This window comes from Arvicola amphibius, chromosome 4 (assembly GCF_903992535.2).
Source record: "Arvicola amphibius chromosome 4, mArvAmp1.2, whole genome shotgun sequence".
NCBI lineage: Eukaryota > Metazoa > Chordata > Mammalia > Rodentia > Cricetidae > Arvicola > Arvicola amphibius.
In genome coordinates, this window is record NC_052050.1 from 128,890,705 (window position 1) to 128,909,758 (window position 19,054).

The 19,054-nt window shown below is 39.4% G+C and overlaps 1 protein-coding gene across 11 annotated transcripts in view; it reads right to left on the bottom strand.

Moving 5' to 3' along the window:
- Sorbs2 (sorbin and SH3 domain containing 2) overlaps positions 1-19,054 on the bottom strand; it is a 159,476-nt gene that overhangs the window by 91,760 nt on the left and 48,662 nt on the right. The window lies entirely within an intron of this gene.

A 19,054-nucleotide genomic window follows, 5' to 3' on the forward strand; every position in this document is an offset into this window, starting at 1 on the left:
TTCCCTGTGCTGCGACTCTCTGATACAGTTCCTCAGGTTGTGGTGACCCTCAACCATAAAATTTATTTCCATTGCTACTTCATACTTCATAACTAATTTTGCTGCCGTTACAAATCGTAACCTAAATATCTGTTTTCTGATGGTCTTAGATGACCCCTGGGAAGGAATCATTGAACCTCCGAAGGGGTTGTGACCCACAGGTAGGAACTGCTGACTTACAAGTTAATACCACATTATCATTAATCTTTTTGTCTTATGATAATAAAGCTCTATTTTTATTTAATGGTGGTCACTAATGGTTGAAAGTAGAGACCTTCCTTCCTTTCTGTCTGATTTTATTTCTTTCTTTGCTGTAGACTAAACCCAGCCTCATGCAAACCTAGCATGTGTTCTACCCAGTGAATTATATTCACAACCTAAAATTTCATTTTCAGATGTTTAATTTTGATGCCTAACCTCATGATTCAAACTTAGCACACAAAGGGAGTTTTTTTTCCTAAATAAATGCCCATGTGATTGATTTTTCTTTAACCCTACAAAGAATTCACTGTTATGTATAATTTTCCAGTATTTCAAAAACATATTCTGGTATCTTGAAGTCATTCCCTTACACATGTGGGTCACTTTTCATAGTGATGCACTTTTAAGAAGTCATTTTATCGTATTTTACCTTTTAGTTTTCAATGTATATAAGCAAAGAAGCTCTTTTCTGGCTGTTTTTTAACCTTGTTTCTAAACTCTGGCATGTTTCTAAACACTGGACTTGGCAGCCTTAACATGTAGGGTAGGGATGCCAATGGACCCAAGGAAAAAGGCAGTGCTCCGTTCAGGAGCTTTGAGAATGTTCCTCTCAACGTATTTATTTTAATCTCTCAGTAGCAAAACTTTCAATTTGTTCCCCTTACATGGACAAAGTAAATGGAAAAGTTGCCTCAGGGGATGTCTGTGACCATGGCTGAAGCAGCTTCTAAAACAAGAAGGGGTAAACAATCCCAGAACAGGAGGATTGTAAGGACATTTCCCAAAGTTGACCTCACTGTGCCTTCTGGAACTAGGTAGTATATTGTGCTGAAGACTGAATCAGGTTTTAAAGGGGGATGAGGAAGGCAGTGTTCACACCAGAATGATACTGACTGTGGAAGGTAGGCTGATTCTCAGATCATAAAATCGCTAATGTCTGAAATAATATTTCTTCACTGAACAGAGAATTAACACCAACATGTATTATTAGAATTCAATGCAGATATTTGCAAAACATTGGACTCTCAGACAGCAAGGGAGGATTAAGTAGAACAAAAGAAGGCGCCACAAACCCCTGGGCTGCTCCATTTTAAAGTGATGTATCCTGTTACTTCTAAGGTAATTTGTTAGCTTTTTAAACATTATATTGTTTTAGTTGTCAAAACGTTAAATGACTAACTTCCTAATCAGGGAAGACATTTTTGAGGTTCTTAAAGACGAGCCCTGGTATTTGCATGCTTAAAAATAACCTGAAACCCGAAGGCTTCTTGGGTGACTAATAAAAATGCACAATCCGGTCTCCCTTGTTTGCACAAAAGACATGAACAATTCCACCACTGAGAACTCTTGAAGCAATTTAAGCTACAGAGAATCCAATCTCTTTTGTTCTGTTCTGAAAAGAATTGTCTCTGACTGCACTTGCATAACGAGCATAGATTATTCTGGAAGGCATCACATTCTTGGAGTGTTTGCATGCTGCTAGAAGACAGCACTTCAAGTATTTTCTTAAATTGGAATTGAACCAGGGCCAAAGCTATGACAATGGACCATAAAATATAAATCATTTACCCAAAGTAGGCAAGTCCAGAGAATAAAGACCCTAGTGCATTAACGGGTCAAAATCATTTTTCATAGATTGTGCAGGATCATATTTACTTAAATCAGTTCTTTACAAAGTTGATAGAAAGGGCAACATTATACCAATTCAAGATATGCATGGCAATAAGTTTGGTTCACTTAGAGATCTCCAGTATTTGTATGACAATGGATTGTATTGTTGGTTGATGCTTCAGCAATGACATGATATCATGCTGAAATCTTTTAATTGTACCGACTGTCTTTCCATTACCGATACCTCATTGCTGTTTTGTGGAGCAGAGGGGCCTTTGTTTTCAACATGCATGGAAGGATAGACTGTGCAATATTTCTTCTGATTGGGGGGTCTATCCTAAGAGGTTTGACCACATATCCATGCAACTGTGGTCACAGATGTATAATTATGCTTCAGTTTATTATTTATCATCACAACCAGTCATGCACTCTGAAGAACAGCAGAAGCAGCATCTTTCCTCCAATTTTATCCAAGAATTCTGTGAAAGTCATGTGATTTTGGCAGAGCTGAGTGTGACCATCAAGGTCATAGGTCAAGGGAGAGAGTCAAATAAGCAGAAATTTAAGGTGAGGCACGGATCTAATTTTTTTCCATGGATTAATTTTAACCACTCAAATTGATATAGCTATTCTAAAGGAATATATCAGTGGTTTACATATTATTTAGATGTAAGTACATGGATTGTCTACACACTGGAAAACACTGTGGATGCTAGATTGCTTAGAGATGTATTTTAAATATGAGGAGGATATGGTGTGCTAAGGATCTACAGCAGATTCCAACTTGAATTTTATGTGTGCTTTGAAATGGCCTCTATTGTACCACCCTTTCTGGTTAAAATACCCTAAGTGATCAATGCATTTCCCTTTCTCTCTCTGTCTGTGGTGAGATAAGAAGTATTCAAAATTGCCAAATCAGTTCAGTTCTCAATTGCAGCCAAATGGCTTAGTTCAGGTTGACATTTAACGTCACTTAACCGTGAGAATATGTCAACATGCTGCTTTGAAATGTTTACACGAAAATGCCAATCAGTTCATTTTATTCTTTATGCTCCCTGGGTTTTGAGAACAAAAATACACCTCAAATCCCTTTCTGAATGCGTCCTCCAAATTGTTCCCCACATATGAGACATCAACTCCTCTGTCTTCAAGTGGGCGGTACAGAACTCATCACTGTAGATATATGGGCAAGATGTCCCGGGCATAGGAATGCTACCACCCACTATTACTGAGCTAATGAACCTTGAGGATGGGCTCACAGGAGAAGGCAAATTAGGCAGTACAGTGGAGGGGTCAATGCATTCAACATCATTATTTAGGAATGAAGAGAAGTAACTACAAGAACTAAAGAAACAAAAGGTCATAGAGCCACTGATGATTCTTATATGAACATATATCATATTAAATTGCATGGTATCTGGGGGAAAACATTTGAAAAAAGATCATGGGTTGAAGGAATTCTGTAATTATTCTTTTGGGGATGTTACCATGCAAACTACTTAAAACACTTACAGATTTTCCAAAACAGCATTTTTCCCTAAAGCCATGATAAAGAAAGAAATCTTTACCAGACAGGTAAGACTGTCTGGTATTTTCCCCATGCTTCAAAGTCCGTCATAGGGATTGAGGAGATGGCTCTGTTGGTAAACTCTTTGCTGCACAAGCATTTGCACACCTGAGTGTGGATCCCTGGCACCCGTAGTAAGGCTGTGTGCAATGACACCCCAGTGAACGCTGAGGCTCCCTGGCTAGTTAGCCTTGCCTACTGATGGAATCTAGATTCAGTGAGAAACTGTCCTAAAAATTAAGGCTGAGGGTCACTGAAGAAGATGTCAACATTAACCTTTGGTCTCCATAGGCAGATGTGCATAACCCACCGGTACACACATGTGCACACATGCTTATAGAAGTATATGCACCCTACACAAACATGAAGTCAGCACAACACTCTAAATGAATGTTATATTTATTGTGTATGGTCACATGAATATTGCTCTAGCATCCTACCTCCCCAATGACAATTACTTTTATAATCCTTACAGATAATTAAAATATACCTCTAAGTGCCTGAATTGCACATTTTTTTTCACTAAAATAGTCATTCAATTTAACAGTATGGTACCAGGAAAACTACATGGGATTATGCTGCAGAGTCAAAAATCAAATGGATTCTTTATGAAAATGAAGATGAGTCAGGCACAAAACGATTATATACAGTGAATTAGAATAGTCCCACAACAGAGTGACAGTGAGCTAAGCAGTGTTGGAAGGATGGTGCTGTGGATGTATATGAAATATAGTTTGTGCCTCCTAGAGCTTCAGATGTGAGTTTTAATCACCGTCAGTTATTAAACGGCAGAAACTTTTACTATGGTATTTAGAGGTGGGTCTTTGTGAAGTGATTAGAATCAGATAAAGATAGAGCCTACGCAATTGAATCCTGATGGCTTCGGAAGGAGAAGGAAACAGATCCAAAGTTTTAGAAACAATGCACCTACTCTGTCTCTTGCCATATGATGCTCTAAGATGGTTTCCTTACACCTGAAATACAAGTTAAGATAAGCACTGTTCTTTTCAACTTTGCCATTCTGTGACACTGTGTTATTGGTCACAGAAAACATTCTAAATCAGAGAAGACATGGGGCCAAGATGGACTGGATTCAGAGTAGGTCTACCTTGAATCACGGATACAATGGATACTGAGCTCATGATCATCTTCAACAGCTGCAGCAATTCAAGTTGACCCTTCCCCCACTGACAGGTGAGTAGCACACATCCCATTTACCACCATATAATTTATCCTAAAGTCCTTGATTATGTCCCAGGAGAATAACCTAAGCAGCGTGGTGGTGGCTCATGCCTTTACTCCTAGCATTTGGGAAGCAGATCACTGTGAATTCAAGGCCAGCCTGGTGTACGCATTCTCCCATCTTCCAGTGACCGCACCCCAACTCTATGGCTTATTAGTTCATCTGTATGCTTTCTTCCATCCCCAGTTATCCCACCCCAACTTTGCAGCATGCTGGACTGAGAAGGATTTCTGATATCTGGGGGGAGAACTCTTCTTAATAGAGCTTGCATTTATCTAGGATTTTTAAAACACTGTCATGAATACGATAAGACAAACTTCAGGAAACATTTGGAGCAAGCACTCCCCCGCTTAACTACAGTCAGATCACGAACGCCAAAGAGAGCGACAGTAAAAAGGTTGCAAAGCTTATCCTTGAAAATGTCTTTCCCTTTGCTGTTTCGAATCCTAGATGATGTCTGCAGGAAAGAGATGCTTATAAAATGCAACGTAATGAATTTGTGACAGATCAAAGAGTTCTAGCTTCTCTTTCTGTCGCCATGCAAGGAGCACCTATTCCTATCTTGAGGGGAGTGGAGCATCTTTGATCCTTTACAAGAACTCATTTTCAAAACTGTGTGCTTGGTAGAATTTCCCTCTACAATGAAGCTTTATATTTTTTTTATTCTGGTTTTTATATATTGATAACACAAATACTCTGACATTAAAAAATATTTCATTTGGCTAATTTAGTTTTCCATGTTTCAGACATTAGGACATAAACTGGGACAAACATTAAATGCTTTAGTAGGAATGGAGATTTATGGCTTGATATATATAATTTTTTAAATTCCAGTCCTGTAAGAAAACAGATTTCTGATGATAGATATATGAGGATTAAAAATGTTTTTTTTTTTCCCAAGATGACAGAGCAACAAGTTGACACTCGAGAGGCAGCTCAGCTCGTTGGAGTCTTAATAAAGAATATAAAGACCATGCATCCTTCTTCAAGGCATCCTGAAGGGATGTTAGAAATCAAGACTAAGACCTCCTAAGCCTCACGGCAGAGCCTTAATGCAATACTGAACTTTGACCGGCAAGAGAAAGAAGAACCTGTGAGGATGTGAGATGGAGAACTACATTTGTTGTGAAATAAAACAGGGATGGTTAGCACGGAACCACAGGCTTATCCTTCTAAGACCGGGAAGGAGTAATGGCCGCTTGTGACGGACTCCTGCTTCCCAGCTACTGTGTAAACCCATATGGAAAGCATTATTCTGATTTTCTAAATCCAGGCCCATGGCTACGGCTACTTTTTCTATGAAAACCCCAGAAATGTAAAAGGAATGCGTCTTCTGAAGTACCTCCATGGCAAGGCCATGTTACCAAGTTCTGACTGTAAAAGAACCCCGTGTATTGCTAATTGACTGTTAAAGTCACGAGTTTCCTCTGATTTAAGGCACCTGTTTGCTGAGCACCTGTGAAAACATTTGTGCAACTTGGCAATGACAAGGCTTATTGTCCAGTTCTGGTATTATTATAAATATGTCTCGGAGACGCTGTGGCAAAACTTCGCCTGTTACCCGAAATTGGAATTTTGACAAAGGGATAGTACAAAATTAACCTGCTCGATTAGTCTTCACGGTTCAAGGGTGTATTTCTTACTAAGTTTATCTAGAATGAAACTATAGTCAGTCTCGTTGTGTACATTTTACATTTGGTAAATTGGCTCATTCTAGAAAAACTAAGGGGGAAACAATGGATCAAGAGCAGAGGGGGAAAATGTGTGAAGATATATGAAATTTATTAAAATATATTTCTGATGGTTTTTTGACTGTTTAGTGTAGCGTCCTTCTGGCTCTATGAAAATGTGCAATAAAGACAGATGTCTTGCATTTTCATTGTCAGAGTGACTTATCTCTGGCATCAGAAATGTCACGCTATTATCACAGTGCGACACTACCCTTTGGAGTGCAAGGGTGCTTCTCTAGAATCAAGAGTCTGGTATGACATCCCTGTGTGCCAAGTGTTCAGAAGGAGACTAGGGGAAGAAGCACGCATTTGAAGGAGTTCCTCTTTTCTGACTGTGTGAGATTTCAGCATCTTTACTTCGAAGAGAGAGAAAAGGGGGCATACCTGTTCTGCAGAGGGCGTACACATGAGAGACGACAAATAATTGTGACAACATTGACTTTCAGTAAGAGTAAAGGCTGAAGCAACTATGATTTGACAGAAAGGACTGCCTTCTCAAGACCCATATGAGATAAGCCTAGAGGATTTAATAGACTGTGGGCTTAGTGTAACATGATTGTTTTAAAATGTAATTAAGTCAATGTATAAATCAACCGTGGATTTTTTTATATAAATAAAGATCACAGTCCTAACTGTGCTGGAAAGTTGGGCCCACTCGAGTCATGTTGGAAAGCATCTTTATTTGTGCACATGACATCCTGGTCGGAAGGCAAGTCTGAGCAGGCTGTGAAGGTCTTCAGAGAATGCTGGCGGGGAGATGGCGAGGCCACTGGCGACAGGGTGGAAACACTGTGGTGAGCTGTCAGTCAAGTGTTAGCAGCTGTGAGGAATACTATTGGCAGATGCTCAGATTGCCTTTTAACGCCAGACATTTCAGGCGGGTGGACCTTTGGGTTCACGATCTCAAATAACCCAAGTTTGTGGTGTGTACTGACAAGGAGTTCTATAGATAACAAACACAATTAGAAACTTCAGGGTTTCCTTAGGGGTGTCACCAAGCTTAAGAATTATGACATCCAGATGTGACTGTCCCCTAATACTGGGTTCTTAGAAGTCTAGCTGCCAATCTTCACTTGAAAGAATGCCAATAGGTCCACGCTAGAACCAAGTGCTTTCAGATTTCTGTGTACTGGAGCAAAATGGGATTTTGCTCTTATTGCTCTTTTGTACAGAAAAATGTCAACCCAAACAATCAAACTTCCAATCCTTAGCCAGTTCATGAGTTCCCAGCATGCTTCACTGTTTATACCTAAAATAGTCTTTCATACCTTGCCACTATTTAAAGCTAAGCTGTCTGTCACTCAGTCCACCAAAAATAGGCAAGAAAAACATACAAATTTTTCCTTAAGTTGTACCCTGGAGAACAGAGAGGCTTATTTGAATAAAGACTCACAAAACTCCGTACTTACTTACACAGTTGTTAAGGAGTAATGGTTAGAAATTTCTAAAAAAGATGCTTGGCATATTTTAATTTGTACAACTAGATATTATTTGCTCTCATCTTGGTTAGTTATTTATCCCTGCCCCCTCTGTTTACAAAATCTCTAAACTATTTCTTTAAACCCTGATGTTCATAACTCTTGGAAATGCTTGAAAGCTCTCTTCTGAGCTTCCAAAACACACTAGGCCATGAACTCATCCCATCTGGAACTAGGTGGCTGCATCTTCAGGGAAGAGTCACTGAGGTGTGGACTCATCTGCCACAGCATCCAGAGACTATTGTATATTGTACTGCTCTATTCCAGGTTCATTGAGAGAAAGGGTGTCTGTCTGGAAATTTGCGATAACTTGCTAATCATCAATCTCATCATTTCCTTTCCTAATGAAAATACAAGTGTTTCCTCAAAGCCATGAGTAATGGAAACCCAAAATCCATCAGGATCATGCATGCTCATACTAATTCTATGCCAGTATGTCTGAGGAGAACAATTGCTTTTCAGTAATAACTAGATAATTTCTAATTTATTCTTTTATCATTAACATGTTGGCTATCTGTACTTCTTGATTATGGCAAAAGTCAACGTCACTTATTGGTGAGGAAGTAAAAAATACAAAAAGTTAATTATTTTTTACAGAAGCGCAACTTCACAAATATACATACATGCACACACAAACTCATGCACACAGTGCACACACATACACATACATACACACATGCACACATACATGCATGTACAGACAAACGTGCACTCACACATACAATCAGGGGCAGAATCAAACAACTCATATTTTAGGTAGCTTTCAGGTACATGCTCTTAATCTAATTTTTTTGTATCTTATTACTAAATAGGTGTCCTGTTAATGTGGGCCAAAGGCCAAACCAAAACAAAACAACCACGTGTATGTGTCTGACTTTTTAAATTAATTCCTTGATTAGAACACAAAGAAATGAGTTTCACCATGACATTTTCAGACATATCTATTATTTTGTTCTTATTCACATCCCCTACCACCCTTTCCGGTCTCTCTTCTCTACTCTCGGTCCCTTGTCACTTCCTCGACAGCCCTGAATCTTCTCTCATGACACATGCATTCCTTTATCTTCTGTTGTCCCCTGCTTTAGATCTTCTCTCTATTTGCATCCCCTCACACACATCCACATTCTGATAAAATCTAGAAATCCAAGCCAATATAATTTAACTTATACAATGGAAGACTTGTTTTAAAACACAAAATCCCAGGACTTTCATCATCTGAAATACACTAACTCTAGGAAGGTAAGTAGTCAACAGACATCCACTGAAGGTTTACATGCTGACCACTAAGCTGATTGCCCTGGTTGCAGATTCCAAACAGAGTCTAACTGGAAGCCAATGATTTGTTCACATATTAAAATTCACAAGAAGAAGATCATTAAAAGATTCATATTTCTGATAGGACCAGGATTAGAGGGACATACATTAATGGAAGCCTACAGCAGTTAGGCTATCTTTAGCTGCCAACTTAGCTCCAGAAATAAGGTCTGCCATATGTCTTTCCATATTATCTCAAGTGTCTATCTGTCCACTGGGGTTCTCAACTTGAGAACTGATGTCTAAGAAAATATCCATTTCACAAATCCACACTTAAAAAAGGAACAAACGTCAGCCCATAAATTATCATAACCTTGTAAAAGCAGGAGGGATATTGGGAGTGACAGGAATTATTCGTTTACTTGGTCTTCTGTTAGAGTTGACAGCAGAGAAGTCCCCTGAAACTAATAAATCACAACACAGTTTACCGTTCCAAATGCCAGAGTCTTTGTACAGCTCCCATTTAAAGCGCAAAGACTGCTGATTTTGAGGAAACAGGGCCAGAACATCAAAGCACGTTGCATTTTTGACAATATTTTCATCGCATTTTCTAACTGGCAGAGTCACCCATGCCAACACATTCTAAATCACAGCGGCACAGGGAGCCCAGTGGCATTGGAAGCTATTTTGTGTGTGTGGGTGGGTGGGTGACTGTTTTGCTAGGTTTTGGAAACAATTACCAAAGTCTGTGACACAAAAATGTCAGCTTGTTCCTCTTCTTTAGAAAAAAAAAATACTGGAATTAGACTGATTACTTAGCACAAATTATAATTTTATACACTTGGCTATATTTTAATGCTGCCCTATGACACATGTATCAAGAAAATACTGATTGGGGATCTTCTAAATTGGGGAGAACATGAGGAGTATAAAGTATGGAATGTTTATAAAGAAAATTTGTTTTCCTTCAAAATTATAGATGAGCGCTAAGCCCAGGAAATAATGCTCGAATGGGTCCCCCGGGTCTTCTTTTAATGACTACATAAAATGGCCTACACATCAAGTATCAATTTATAGGCAGCAAATGGTTTTAAAGGTTTCTATGTAGTTTAAGCACGTATGGTAGCGTTTCACCAAAGAAGCTAGCTTTCGGTATCCTCCAATGCAACGCCAGATCCGGCTCTCACCGGGTTAGCCCAGTTTCTATATTGCTTTGCGTAAGCTCCAATTCATAGGCGACTCACACGCATTCCTCACGCTGCTCTGGGTTTGAGAAATCCCCTCCTCAAATTTGACTCCATTTCCCCTACATCTCCCATCTGGAGTCCAGCATCATTTGTTCTTCACTTAATTAGTAGCCAGACATTGCAAGAGCCTGTTTTATTTCAGACCCCATGAAAACTTAGACTTGGGGTTTCCTTTGGATGTTACTGCCTCTCTGCTATGTGTGTCCTCAGAAGTAAAATAAAAGCCATTTTACTCTGGAAAGAGCATGTCTGTTTGCTGAAGTCCTTCATTTAATTTTGTTCTAGACTGTAGAGCTCGGGTAGGGGCTTTAAGCATTTTTAGTCCTTTTGATTTTACATAAGGGAAGCACAGATTAAACATAGTATAGCACTTGGGCTGGAGAAGATAATAAAATAATAATAATAATAATAATAATAATAATAATAATAATAAACAATAATTAATAAACAGTGACTTGGAGGCCAATACTATTGGTGGTTACCCCTTGAGAATAAAGAACACCTAATAAATGGTCTTCTGTGCACGGTAGGAGGTGCCATGGTGCGTAACAGTGGGAGCAGATGGTTTTCATCGCTTGTCTTAAGGTGGTCTAGGTCTCTCTTCATTGCACTTTAAGTGGCTTAGGCTCCTTCTGTGGTCCATTGCTAAGAGCACAAAAGCGGGCCCTTGAGGAGTGCTCAGAACCCTCCTGTCTGTCCCACGGCACCCTCACAAATGCATGGAACTGAAGGAAATGAACACGACTTTCCGTAAGTTTGCATATATTACACGGTGTCCCATAATAAAATCTCATCTTAGATAGGTACAAACACAAAATCAGGAAGCACATAGCCTGACCCTTGCAACGTGAAGACACGCCCTGTCAACGGAGCAAGCCATTGCGGCTGTTAGTGTTTTTATTTATCTTGATTCTGACCACTTTGTCCAGAGAGGAGGGAGAGGAGCCCTCATGGAAGTGAGTCACATTTCAGTTATAATCACCGGAACACTCGAAGATGAAATCATTTTATTCAGCTGAACCAACATTATAAAAAGTAAATTACTTCATATATCTTTGGCATGCGGCTAATTTAGCTATTTTGAGCATTTCCTGGAATTATCTATCTTACCCATTCTTTCTTCGCTGTATTATGCCCATATCTGTCTTTCTTCCTTTCCAGCACTTTCCTGGTCATGTTAATGAAAAGGAGGAGGAAGAAACATGTGGCTTTGGTGACCTTCAAGTCTTTAAGGCAAAGAAAAAAGATGCCACAAAGAGTCACATTTTAACAGTATCATTCCACAATTCAAACTTAATGTTATAACTTTTATAGTGTCCTATTTCCTAAGTTATAAATTTTGAATATTACTTCTGGTTCTGTAATATTTATTTCTATACCTATCCATGTGTGGATGGATGAATATATATATTTTTTCATTCATGCAGATTTTCTATATATATATATATATATATATATATATATATATATATATATGAACACTTAAAATATAAGCCAGAGATGATTGTATATAAACCTGAGTCTTTCTTACTTTTTTGTCAAAAGTTTTTATTCAGTCCTTATAAATTAGATATACCTTCAACCTTTATTATTCAGTAAAAGGAAGCTAAAACTATAATAAAGCGGTATATATTTTTCTGGAACGGGCTAACGTGACGTTTGGTGATTTCCCTTTTCTAATTTACCATGTTCTTGTAATGTACTATGTTACTTTTAGAATTCATTTTATCAGTGGTTAAATGAAAGTAGCATATAAGTAAATTATAACATGTACACACACACACACACACCCACACACACACATCCGCACACACACATTTCTATATTTAAAATGAAGTCATAGAAAAACTTATGTACTTTTCTCTAAACACAAACCTTTGTGTTGCAGGGAACTGCTTGTTCGTCCCAGCCGCCCAGAACCAAAATAACCACACAGTTATGTATTAATTAAATCACTGCTTGGCCCATTAGCTCTAACTTTTATCTTAATTTAACACATTTTTATTAATCTGTATATCACCACGAGGTCATGGCCTACCAGCAAAGTTCCAGCATGTCTATCCCTGGCAGCGGCTCCATGGCATCCCCTGACTCTGCCTTCTTTTTCCCAGCATTTCGTTTAGTTCCCTCCCCCCCAGCTCTGTTATAGCTCTGCTATAGGCCCAAAGCAGTTCCTTTATTCATTAACCAATCAAAACAGCATATAGACAGAAGGACCTTCCACACCACCTTTGATTACTGTTCTCGTTGATGTTTCCAAACCTTGTCTCTCCCCACCTAACCCCAATTTCCTTGCTTTCCAAAGCAAGCATTCAAACTTTTTTTATGCAACTGTAACACGGTAAGCAAGAGGGACTTGTTCTATTAGCAGTTGAATATCTCCAAAGCATATCCTTCAAAAGAAAGAAACAGCTAGATCTACATTTATCTGAAGTTTCAAAATGAATTGTGTTTCCTCTACATTATCACTTAATTCGCCCCCTTCCATGTGATGCCTGCATTTGCATTATGGACACCCCGGTATACAGCTGAGGCAGATTTTTTTTTGCCTTTGCTTCCTGTATGAGCTGCATAGTTGGTCTCATGTGGTTAGAGCCTTGTCTCATACATATGAGCTGTGTACTAGTGGAGTGACCAAGAGTAAGCTGAGCGTGTACCAGTCAGCTGTCCATACTCAAAGACACAAAGACATGTGCCAAAAGAGACGTGGAGAACTAAGTGAGGTTGCCTGGTGGAGTTCAGAGAAACCTGGCTCTTTGGGCAAATAAAGCATATTTTCTATATGCAAACTGAGTTATAGCTCTGTTATGTTGAAAATAAACACATGTAAAGCTAATTAGACATTCTGGCATAATCTTGAAAATAATTTAATGGGTTCTACAATTAAATAAAACAATGATTGTTTAATAGGCCTTGACTTTTCCTGCAGATACTTAGTGTTGCAAGTTCAGTGAGGGTCATATGTAGAAATTCGAAGGTTGAGCTAATATTTCAGGTCAAGTGATATGATAGTTTAAACGCGATAAGATTTATAATCAGCATGAAAACAAACTTCTGGGTGTATCTTTGAGGGAAATTTTAGATTGAGATTAATTGAGATGGGTAGGCCTACCCTGAGTGGGCATGGCACCATTCCATGGGTATGGGGTCCTGGACTAGATAAAAACAAGAAGATGAGCTCAGCACAAGAATTCATATTCAGTGTGACCAAGGCAAGCTAGAGAAGGAAGGGTTTATTTGGACTTGTGGTTCCAGAGGAACGAAATTCCACTAAAATGGCGACATATGGCAGCAAGCTTGAGAGCTTGCACCTTCAAACCATGAGCCCTAAGCAGAGATAACATACTGGCAGTAGACGAAACTTTAAGCTCTCCAAGTCCAGACCAGTGATATCCTTTCTCCAAGGAGATTGCACCTCTTAAACCTCCACAAATGGTGCCACTCACTGGGGATCAAGTGTTCAAATAGTCAAGACTATGGGGGACATTTCTCATTCAAGCCTCTACACCACGTTATCAGAGAGGCCGTTCCTGACCACCCCATATGCCCGTATGCATTGCCTTCGTCCTTGGTTCCATTATTCTTTGGAAGTTGACCTGCAGAGCTCTTCTTACTGCCTTTGCCTCTTACATGTTTGCTTATTATCTTGTTTTCCATCGTCACAGCAGAGCCCTTCCATGGGAGAATGTGATTCAGAGACAGGAAACGCAGTCATGGGTTGGAACCTACAGGGGGAACGGCCCTTATTCTGGGAATGGAGGGTGGACAGGGGAAAGAATGAGTATGGTGACGTTCTCAAGTCAAGATTTCTTTTCCCTTTAGGAAGTTCAAGGACATAGTCATTTTTAGCACTTGGGTAACTATGGAAATGTTACTGTGGTAGAGGCGTGAGCCAGGGAAGTTCAAAGAGAGTAGAACAAACCTGTGTTCCATGTTCCATAATAGAACCAAAACTGTCAATGTGAGCTGGGCATCATGACACAAGTCCATAATCCCAGCACTCGGGAGGTGGATGTAGTGAGAACAGAAATTCATGGTCATCCTTGATTATATAGTGAATTCAGGGATAGCCTGGGCTACAAGAAATCCTGTCTCAAAGAAATGACACTGTCATTGGTGACCTCCCTGTCATTACAGTGTAGCCACATGAATTAATTTTGCCACACGTTGATAGTGAACACCATCGTTTACCTTTGTGAAATTAGGCACTAATTGATCTAGCATGGGATTCTGATCACTGGCATGAATCTGGTTAACCCTGGAGCAAATCAGTGGACTCTGAAACCACTACCTCCCTTTGTAATCTTCGCTTTGAATTCTGTAAGTGTGGTATTATACACTTACACAGCCAACTCTTATCTTTATGTGTAATGAGAAACTGGCTTTCTCAGATATGACAACTGTCATTTGTTAATTGGCTATGTGGATGACTAGGTCTTACATATAATCTCCTTTTGTTACAATTACAAGTGATACGGTATTATCTTATTAAAATAACATGTTTGTGTTTTAGTCAACTTTCTACAACTGCTTTCAAAATGAATGTTTTTAATAACAGACACGGTCAGCAGGTTGGAACTCATGACATTGTGGGCACTGTCTTGTAGAAAACATCAAAAGATGTCAGCATTCTTTCACTAGACCCACTGACTCTAATACTTGATCTACATCAAGACCATACTTGAACTTTGTGAATATGTTAAGCCAACACCAAACAGAATAGCAGCAGACTGTAAAATTTTAATGCAGTTCTATCTATATGTTAGTTTCCTCCAGGCTTTTCCCACCTCATCAGCACCCAGAACTTGTTACCTAAGATTTTCACAAAAACACGTTTTACAACAGCAAAGATGCAATAAATCTTTCTACTTGAATACCTCAAAGAATAATTTTAGAGTTTATCTTAACACATCTTTAGAATATTTGATTCTATGAAAAGATAAGGAACTATGTTATGAGAATACAAATTAAGGCCTTATAAATCATTTCATAAAAGGTAAACCAAATAATACTAGTAACCAGTATGATAGGTTTTAAGACATCCACGTTTTCTTGTCAATGTATGTTAATATTTGCAAATAAAATGATTTACTTAATCATAGTTAATTTTAGAGGTATTTGGTTATATACGTTGTCTCAAGTGAGAGAACAGATGTTAGGACTAAAAGCAAATGTTTTAACATTTATTTTGATACATTAACCACAAGATAGGATTATCCAAACAGAAAAGGAATAACTTGAGAAAAATTCCCTTCGTTTCAATTTTAAATCTGTCTCCTGCAATCTATAGCCTTTCTCTCCAAAAACTACCCTTGAATATTCTAAGGAAAGCATAACAAATAAGAAAGGGCCTACAATAAAGGCCTGCCAAGCAAGAGGTCAAGGTATCATGACTGTTCTAGGTAGCTAACAGCTTTCTGATTGGATGAGAGAGCTGTTCCACAAGAGGGGATTTCATTTCTGGTACCGTAACCCTGGTGGCAAACCCTTGGCCGAGGAGGTCACAGGCCCTAGGGCGGAGCCTGCTATTGCAATTTTGCTAAATGGTCATGCTGTCAAATGGCTTTCCATCTGGTCACATTGATACCCACACACCTGGGCTGCTCTCCACCTTGGTATGAGAACAGCGGTCACTGGAAAGGTGCATAACTTGTCAAAGAGCTAAGGATAGGAGACTCAGTGCTCAGCCCAAACAATAATCTATATTAATGTTCCCACCACCAAGGCTCGAGGAGCAGCACTGGAGACATACTGTAAGAACCCGAGAGTGGGGAGGAGTTCTGTGATACGCTGTCTTCTGGCTATTCCGCCACGAGCTCACGGCAGCTATGGTTCTTTGTACAAGAACTGCACAGGATCAAACCAGCCAGGCCCTGTCCTATACTGAAGAGCTTCTGACAATAACTGCAGGGAGGGATCATTCATTTATTTTTATGTGAGTATTTTGCCTGCATGTATATATGTGCATTGTATACCAGTAGAGGCCAGAAAGAATGATCTCCTGGAACTGCAGCTATAGATGACTGTGAGCTACCATGTGGGTGCTGAGAATTGAACCTGGGTCTTCTGCAAGAACAAGTGCTTGTAACCACTGAGCCATCTCTAAGGCCCAGGAGAATCATTCTTTATTGAGTCTATGGTAATCGGCAGATTTTCCAGTGGAGAGCCGCCCACACGTGTACACATGAGTAGTAGCAATTGGACTTAGTGGGTTATCAAAAAAATAAAAAAGGCAGAAGTTGGAAGGGTGTGAGGGTATTGGAAGGGAAAAAGAGGGATAGATGAATATAATTATATTTTATTATATACACATATGAAATTCTCAAAAATAATGGAGAATTTAAAAATAATAAAATAACACAAAATAAAAACTGCTTCAGCTTAAAGAAATAAGTTAAGTGTAATGTACAGTAATTGGGGCCAAAGAGGGACTGAAAGTTTTAAATCAAGATAAACATTAATAAAATGTTCCAATAGACTCTGACTTATCAGGACAGCAAAGTACCCTGTTACATTTTAGGAGTACCTTAAGAAAAGCCGATTCAAGAGTATTTTATGTAGTATGTAAAAAAGTTTTATCTCAGTGATTTGAAATATAATTGGCTGAAAATGTAGACTGAGCCTAAATCCTTTAGGAGTATGCAAGAGTGATGGCTTTGTTCATGTTTCCCTTGAGTACAAATGGCTTAGAGAGAGCACAGATGAAGAATAGTAAGTGCCCAGTTAAGGAATAACACACACTAATTGCTCCATAAATTTCAGTGGACTATGTAACAGTATAATTTTAAATGAAGGCTGTTCTTGATAGTGGTACCTCCTGTTCACCGGCCCATGATGCTGACCTGGACAGCACTGGGCAGGCTTAAAGTCAGACACATTCCTTTAGTCTGCTTAGATTGAGAGCTGCACAGCAAGTGACCTGCCTGCAGACAAGCAGTTGTGCCTCTCTCGTAATAAATAGAAGTAGGTGTGCATTCTGTTTCATGGGAAGACAGCTCAGAAAAGAGTCTCAGGAAAAAAAAAATGGTCATGATCCAGATTTGAGCTATTTTTAGCGTTTGGTTTCCAAACAGCAATTGGAGGAGGGGGACCATACTGCCCACCATTGATCCAGATTATAAGCAACAGTGTTGAACCTGAAATCCAGTCAGCTTTGTCAAAGCCTTTCTACCGTTTCCAGATGGGTAATTTAAGAAAGGCACTCATGCTGGCCCTGAGTCAGACCGAGTTCCCTCTTCTAGAAATAGGGCTGACGATGGTGCCAACTTCCTGGGGTTGTGCGAAGAGTCAATGGGTTTAAACCCATAGAGCACTTAGAAGTGGAGCTGACCCACTGTCCCTAAAATGTTACCTCTTCTGCTAGTAAAAAGTGAACATTTCTTAGTGTTCACGTGTGTGAGTTGTGGTCAAATTGTTTCAAATATGGAATCCTCCTTTGTCTTGAATTTTTGTCAAATGAATTCCCCAGTCAGGGCTTCTCTGCTCATAAACAGTTTTTACAGAGAGCTGATTAAATCATGGATTGGAGAGATGGAATGAATTATCCTGAAGCCATATTTGTTTCTTTACTGCACAGATGGCTGAATAAAATCTGTGTTGATTGCACCTTACTTTGGCTCATTAAGGATCTGAGAGCGGCAGCGTCCTGGGAGTGAGTAGGAGCTAGTTTGATTGACGGATCTCCTCAGTACACCAGACTTCACAGGCGGAGAAGATGCCCACTGGGAGAACACGTCAGCGAAGACCAGGTTGCCATGACACAGTCCGCCCCTGTGGGACAGATGTCCCCCTTACATGAAAGAGGTAGAGGAGACTTCAGCAAAGGCAGCAGAAGAATGTCAAAATGCTTACTAGTGACTTCAAACTGTAATTAGATTTTTCAACAGCAGGAAATAAATGGTCCAATCCTTGACTTTCTTTCACACAGCGTTGCCCATTTGGGATATTTTGTGCTCGTTGGCTCAACCATCTCATTCAAAACAGGCTCATGTGTTTGTAGGATATTGAAAGCTGTTAATGAGTGAGTGTGGGATCTGTTGGCTTTGAACTTGCCCATTACATGCACGAACACTCGGACCCATAAATTATTCCCTGGGAGTTGCTAGGAGATGGCCAGTTCATGGTTTCCTTTGATTACAGGGCATAACCGCTCATTGTCAAAATGCCAAAATAAAACTTAAAAAGCCCTACAGTGATCACGTAACCTACTGCTTTCCTGTTACTTCCAGTAAGATATTAAAACTCAGAGTGTTTTGAACAAAGGGAGGTACAAAGAGCACCAAGAATGTCTCTGGTATCGGAGCAAGGCTATTGTTCTCCAACAGCAGCCCAGCATTCAACAGATAGTATTTGTTTTATGAAATTTTTCATTTATTTACTCATTTCTTAAAACAATAGCATTACGCATGGCTATGAGCTGCTATGAGGTTAAGGGTCCCTTACCACATAAAGCAAGTGCTTGCATACATGCGTGCAGCTTTAGGTCAAAAAAGGCAGTGTGCCACAAACTGAGAAAAACAAACATGGCAAGTGAGTTAAACTAGGAAAAAGAGGAAACAGGAAGGGAAAAGACCAGAGCTCAATTCACTACTTCCTCTATGAATACTTTTGAGTGACGTCATCTATTCTGCTGGTGGCCCGCACAGTGCATACAGTGACAATTACTTAGGAGCTGGAGGACATAG